The sequence below is a fragment of the Oryctolagus cuniculus genome, chromosome 5, assembly GCF_051225735.1.
Source record: "Oryctolagus cuniculus isolate XC-2025 breed Fujian yellow rabbit chromosome 5, ASM5122573v1, whole genome shotgun sequence".
NCBI classification, from domain to species: Eukaryota; Metazoa; Chordata; class Mammalia; order Lagomorpha; family Leporidae; genus Oryctolagus; species Oryctolagus cuniculus.
This window is the reverse complement of record NC_142871.1, coordinates 34,803,110-34,809,243: the sequence shown is the minus strand read 5'-3', so window position 1 is coordinate 34,809,243 and position 6,134 is coordinate 34,803,110. Positions and strand designations below refer to the sequence as shown.

Sequence of the window (6,134 nt, the reverse complement as noted above, 5' to 3'; positions counted from 1 at the left end):
TGCAGATGTAATTACATTCTGAGATGTGATCATCCTGAATTTAGTATGGGCCCTGAATCTAATGATTGGTATCCTTTTGAAAGAAAAAGAATTAAAAAGTAAAAATTACAAGACACCACTATATGCTGCCTACAAGAAACTCATTTCACAGATAAACATACACATATACTGAAAGTAAGGCCTAGAAAAAGATACACCACACAAATGAAAAACCAAAAGGGAGCAAGAGTAGTTATATTCATATCAGATAAAACAAAATTTAACTCAAAAACTGTAAGAAGAGAGGGTGGGGCTGTGGCGCAGCAGGTCAAACCACAGTCTGCAGCACCAACATCCCATATGGGCTCTCGTTCGAGTCCCAGCCGCCCCGCTTCTGCTCCAGCTCCCTGCTAATGCACCTGGGAAATCAGCAAAAGGTGGCCCAAGTCCTTGGGCCTCTGCACCCATGTGGGGCACCCAGATGGAGCTCCTAACTCCTGGCTTCTGCCTGGTCCAGCCCTGGCTGTTGTGGCCATCTGGGGAGTGAACCAGATCTCTCTCTCTCTCTGTCTCTCCTTCGCCCTCTCTCTGTAATGCTGCCTTTCAAATAAATGCATATTGTTTTAAAACAAAACTGTCAAAAGAGACACAGAAGGACATTATATATTGATAAAAGGATCAAATCATCAAGAAGATATAATAATCATAAATATATGTGTACCCAATACAAGACAGCCCAGATACATACTGCAAATACTATTAGACCAAAAGAGAGGGATAACACCAGCACAATTACGGTGGGTGACTTCAACACCCCACTGTCATCAATGGATAGATCATCCAGACAGGAAATGAATAAGAATAGGTTGGAGTTGAACCATACTATTGAGCAAAGGGACCTAAGTGATATTTATAGGACATTTCAACTCAACAGCTATGGAATATACACTCTTCCCATCAGCACATGGAACACCTTCTAGATTATACCATATATTAGGCCACAAAGCCAATCTCAGTAATTTTAAAAAGACTGAAATCATACCATATAACTTCTCAGAACACAAAGGAATAAAAGTAGAAATCAAGAACAGAACAACAGAATATTTACAAATACATGGAAATTAAACAAGATGCCGCTGAATGACCAGTGGGTCATTGAAGAAATTGAAAAGGAAATAAAAAAATTTCAGGAAATGTATAAAAATGAAAGAACAACATACCAAAACATACCAAAGAAAAACAGCAAAAGCAGTATTAAGGATTTTATAGCATTAAGTGCTTACATTAAAAAAGAACTGTCTCAAATAATCTAATGATGCATCTCAAAGACTTAGAAAAACAAGAACAAACCAAACTCCAAATTAGCAGGAGGCAAAAAATAATAGGGATCAGGAAGAAATAAATGCAATTGAAACCAAAACTACAATACAAAATATCAACAAAACAAAAGCTAGTGTTTTTGAGAAGATAAATAAAATAGACAAATCTGTAGCCATACTGACGAAGAAAAAAAGAGAAAACTCAAATCAATAAAATTAGAAATGAAAAATGAGATTATAATTGACCCAACTGAAAGATCATAGGAAATTACCATGAAACTCTATTACTAACAAACTGGAAAACCACAAAGACCTGGATAAATTCCTGGATACATATAACCTAAGAAGGTTAAATTAATAAGATACAAAAAATCTAAATAGACCTATAACAAGCAACAAGATTGAAATAGTAATTAAAAGTCTTCCACCTGGCTGGCGCCTTGGCTCACTTGGCTAATCCTCTACCTGCGGAGCCAGCATCCCGGGTTCTAGTCCCACTTGGGGTGCCAGATTCTGTCCCGGTTGCTCCTCTTCCAGTCCAGCTCTCTGCTGTGGCCCAGGAAGGCAGTGGAGGATGGCCCAAGTGCTTGGGCTCTGCACCTGCAGAGGATACCAGGGGGAAGCACCTGGTTCCTGGCTCCGGATTGGCGCAGCACACCGGGCGCAGTGTGCCGTCTGTGGGGCCATTTTGGGAGTGAACCAATGGAAAAGGAAGACCTTTCTCTCTCTCTCTCTCTCTCTCACTGTCTAACTCTGCCTGTCAAAAAAAAAAAAAAAAAGTCTTCCACCAGGCACAGTGGATTAAAGCCCTAGCCTGCAGTGCCAGCATCCCACATGGGTGCCAGTTTGAGTCCTGGTTGCTTCCCTTCTGATCCAGCTCTCTGCTTCAGCCTAGAAAAGCAGTAGAAGATGGCCCAAATCCTTGGGCCCCTATACCCCTGTGGGAGACCCAGAAGAAGCTCCTGGCTCCTGGCTTCAGATCAGCTCATCTCTGGCCGTTGTGGTCATTTGGGGATTGATCCAGCAGAATGGAAGACCTCTCTCTCTCTCTGACTCTCTACCTCTCTCTATAACTGTCTTTCAAATAAATAAAATAATTCTAAAAAAAGTCTTCCATCAAGGAAAAGTCCAGCACCTGATGGCTTTACTACTAAATTCTAGAAAACATTTAAAGATGAACTAACTCCAATACTTTTCAAAGTATTCCAAAGTATTAAACAAGAATGAACTCTGCCAAATTCTTTTATGAGGTCAGCATCAGTCTGATACCAAAACAACAAAGACATAACATGAAAACTACAGACCTATATCCTTGAGGAGCATAAATGCAAAAATTCTCAACAAAGCACTAGCAAACCAAATCCAAAACCACATCAAACAGATCATACGCCATGATCAAGCAGGATTTATCCCAGAGATGCAAGCATGGTTCAACATTCTCAAGTCAATAACTGTCATAAATCACATCAATAGAATGAAGAACAAAAACCATATGGTCATCTTAATAGATACAGAGAAAGCATTGGATAAAATTCAACATTCCTTCATGATAAAAAAAAATCTCCACAAATTAAGTATAGAAGGAGTGTACCTCAAAATTTTAAAGGCTATATATGACAAACCAACAGCCAATATCATAATGAATAGGGAAAAGCTGAAAGGATTTCCTCTTAGATCTGGAGTAAGATAAGGATGTCCACTTTCACCATTCTTATTCAATATGTTATTGGAAATATTAGCCAAAGCAATTAAGAAGGAGAAAGAAAGAAATAAAATCAAAACTGGAAAAAAGAAAGTCAAAATATCAATATTCATAGATGACATGATGTTGTACATGAAAAAACCTAAATACTCCAACAAAAAGCTGTTAGAATTTATAAGCCAATTTAGTCAAGTTGCAGGTTATAACATAAACATACAAAAAAAGGCAGCTTTTTAAAAAGGCAGTAATGATGAACTCATCACAAGAGAAATCAAGAAAGATATCCCATTCATAATAGCCACAAATTAATGAAATATTTAGGAATAAACCAAAGAAGTGAAAGATCTCTACAATGAAAATTATGAAACAGTGATGAGAGAAACCATTAAGGATACAAAAAATGGAAAAATATTCCTTGCTTGTGGGTTGGAAGAATTAATGTCAAAAGCAATCTACAGATTCAATGCAACTCCTATCAAAATATCAATAACATTCTTTACAGAATTAGAAAAAAAAATCCAAAAACTCTTATGTAATCACAAAAGGCCCAGAATAGCCAAAGCAATTCTGCAAAAAAGGATAATCTCTTCAATAAATGGTGCTGGCAAAACTGGATGTATATATATAGAAGAATGAAATTAGATCCCACCTCTCACCATATACAAAAACCAACTCAAGATGGATCAAAGTCCTGAATTTAAGGTCTGATGCTATGAAGTTCCTGGTAGAAAACATTAGAAAAACAGTTCAAGATGTTGGTGTAGGTGGTGACTTCTTTGGTAAGATCCCTAAAGCACAGGCAACAAAATCGAAATTAGACAAATTTTTATTAATATAGTGTTTGCTTACATTCCTGCTAAACTATGATCTTTTTGTTTTTTATTGTTGAACTCTTTATTTAGCAGAGCATTATGCCTTTGACTATAATGCAAATTTAAAATGTTATCTCAAAAATTAAGAAAGGAGAGAGGGAAAGAGAAAGAGGAGGACCATCCTATTCTTAGAATTGTATATGTAGCCTGCGGCGCCGGCACCCGGGGTTCTAGTCCCGGTTTGGGCGCCAGATTCTGTCCTGGTTGCTCCTCTTCCAGTCCAGTTCTCTGCTGTGGCCTGGGAGTGCAGTGGAGGATGGCCCAAGTGCTTGGGCTCTGCACCCGCATAGGAGACCAGGAGAAGCACTTGGCTCCTGGCTTCAGATCAGTGTGGCGCACCATCCGTGGGGCCATTTGGGGGGTGAACCAACGGAAGGAAGACCTTTCTCTCTGTCTCTCTGTCCCTCTCTCACTGTCTAACTCTGCCTGTCAAAAAAAAAAAATTGTATCTGTGAACTACATTGAATTTTTTCTCTTTGTATTAATATCACATTAATATGAAAACTGATGAGAACTGTAGTAATTATCATGCATTTGCTGTGATCAAGAATCTAATGTTATTAAATTTCTTCTTAAGTTTATTTATTTATTGGAAAGGCAGAGTTCCAGTGAGTGAATGAGAGAGAGAGAATCTTCCTTCTGCTGGTTCACTCCCCAGACAGCCACAACTACTGAGGCTGGGCCAGGTGGAAGCCAGGAGCCAGGAGCTTCTTCCAGGTCTCCCACGTACATGCAGGGACCCAAGCACTTGAACCATCTTCCACTGCTTTCCCAGGTGCATTAGCAGGGAGCTGGATCAAAGTGGAGGAGCTGTGACTCCAACCAGCAGCCACAGGGGATGCTGGCGCCACAGGTGACAGCGTAACTCACTACACCACAGCCCCAGCCCCAATAAATTTAATAAAAATAAATAAATAAATTCAGTGAAATGAAGTTCAGCTACCCTAATCCTTGGGAACAAGAAAAACATGTATTTTTTTTAAAGACTCATTTATTTGGAGAGCCCCCATCTTATGGAGGTGTAACCAGTGCCAGAGGACACCGAGGTCTCAGTAGCCACTGTAGCTTCTACTTGTCCACACATGGGGAATATCTTTGCAAACCTCTTCAAGGACCTTTTTGGCAAAAAGGAAATATGCATCCTCGTAGTGGGCCTGGATGCTGCTAGGGAGACAATTCTGAATAAGCTGAAGCTTTGTGAAATTGTGATCACCACTGGTTTCAGTATGGAGACTTTTAAACACAAGAACACCACCTTCACCATGGGAGACATGGTGGTCAGGACACGATTCGGCCGCTGTGGCACCCCTACTTCCAGAGACACCCAAGGTTTGGTCTTTGCGGTGGACAGCAATGACAGAGAGCTTGTGAAGAAGGCATGGTGGAGCTCCTGAGGATGCTGGCTGAGGATGAGCTGTGAGACACAGTCCTGCTGGTGTCTGCCAACAAGCAGGACCTCCCAAATGCCAGGAACGTTCTAAAATTACCTATGCCACACGAGCTGGTACATTCTGGCCGCCTGTGCCATCAGCAGGGTTGGTGGGTTCTATGAACGACTGGACTAGCTGTCCAATAAGCTTCAGAAGTGGAAGTGAATGAAAAACCCTTCCACTTCCTCCTCTCAGCCCCTCACGTGGCAAATAAGGGACTCTGTGGTCCTGGGTGCCAGAAGCTGTCTCCATGGGTGGGTCACAGTGTGCATCTAATCATGCTGTCCCTGTGTAGACAGCCTGCAGCCAGGTTTTTATTTAATGTAAATAGCTCATTTCCACTGAGCCAGTTTCTGACATAGCTTTTATTATTATTTTTTATTATCGTAAAAAGAAAATGAATGCACTGTTTAGTTGTGAGAAGGGACTTAGGCGCACTGACACCTGGCCTCCCAGGGTCTGTCACTGTGTTAATTTAAGAGCTGGATGCGCCTCTGGGCATTAGATCTAGTAAGATCCATTTGGTGGTTGGTTTTCAAAACAAACTCAGTGCATTTTTGAAAACTAGTTAAATGAGGAGAACGCTTGAACACACAGCAGGGAAAACGCCCAGTGTTGGCTTTGCAGCAACAGCCTGAGCGCTGGTCCAAGAGATCCATTGCTCCTCTTTGGGAACATGAAAGCCAGTGACAAAATTCAGTGTGATCCATTCTGCATGGTCACAGTAGAGATCCCTGTGGCTCACTTGTCCTTGGATCACCTGGCATTCCAAAGCTATGTGCTCACCCATGGTCACCTGGTGGGGTGAGCAGGTGGACTGGGATGCCACAGC

At 41.0% G+C, this 6,134-nt stretch overlaps 1 pseudogene; it reads left to right on the top strand.

The window, feature by feature from the left end:
- The first annotated feature begins 4,954 nt into the window (after nt 1-4,954).
- Nucleotides 4,955-5,266, top strand: LOC149126466 (ADP-ribosylation factor 1 pseudogene; annotated as a pseudogene).
- Nucleotides 5,267-6,134: the final 868 nt, after the last annotated feature.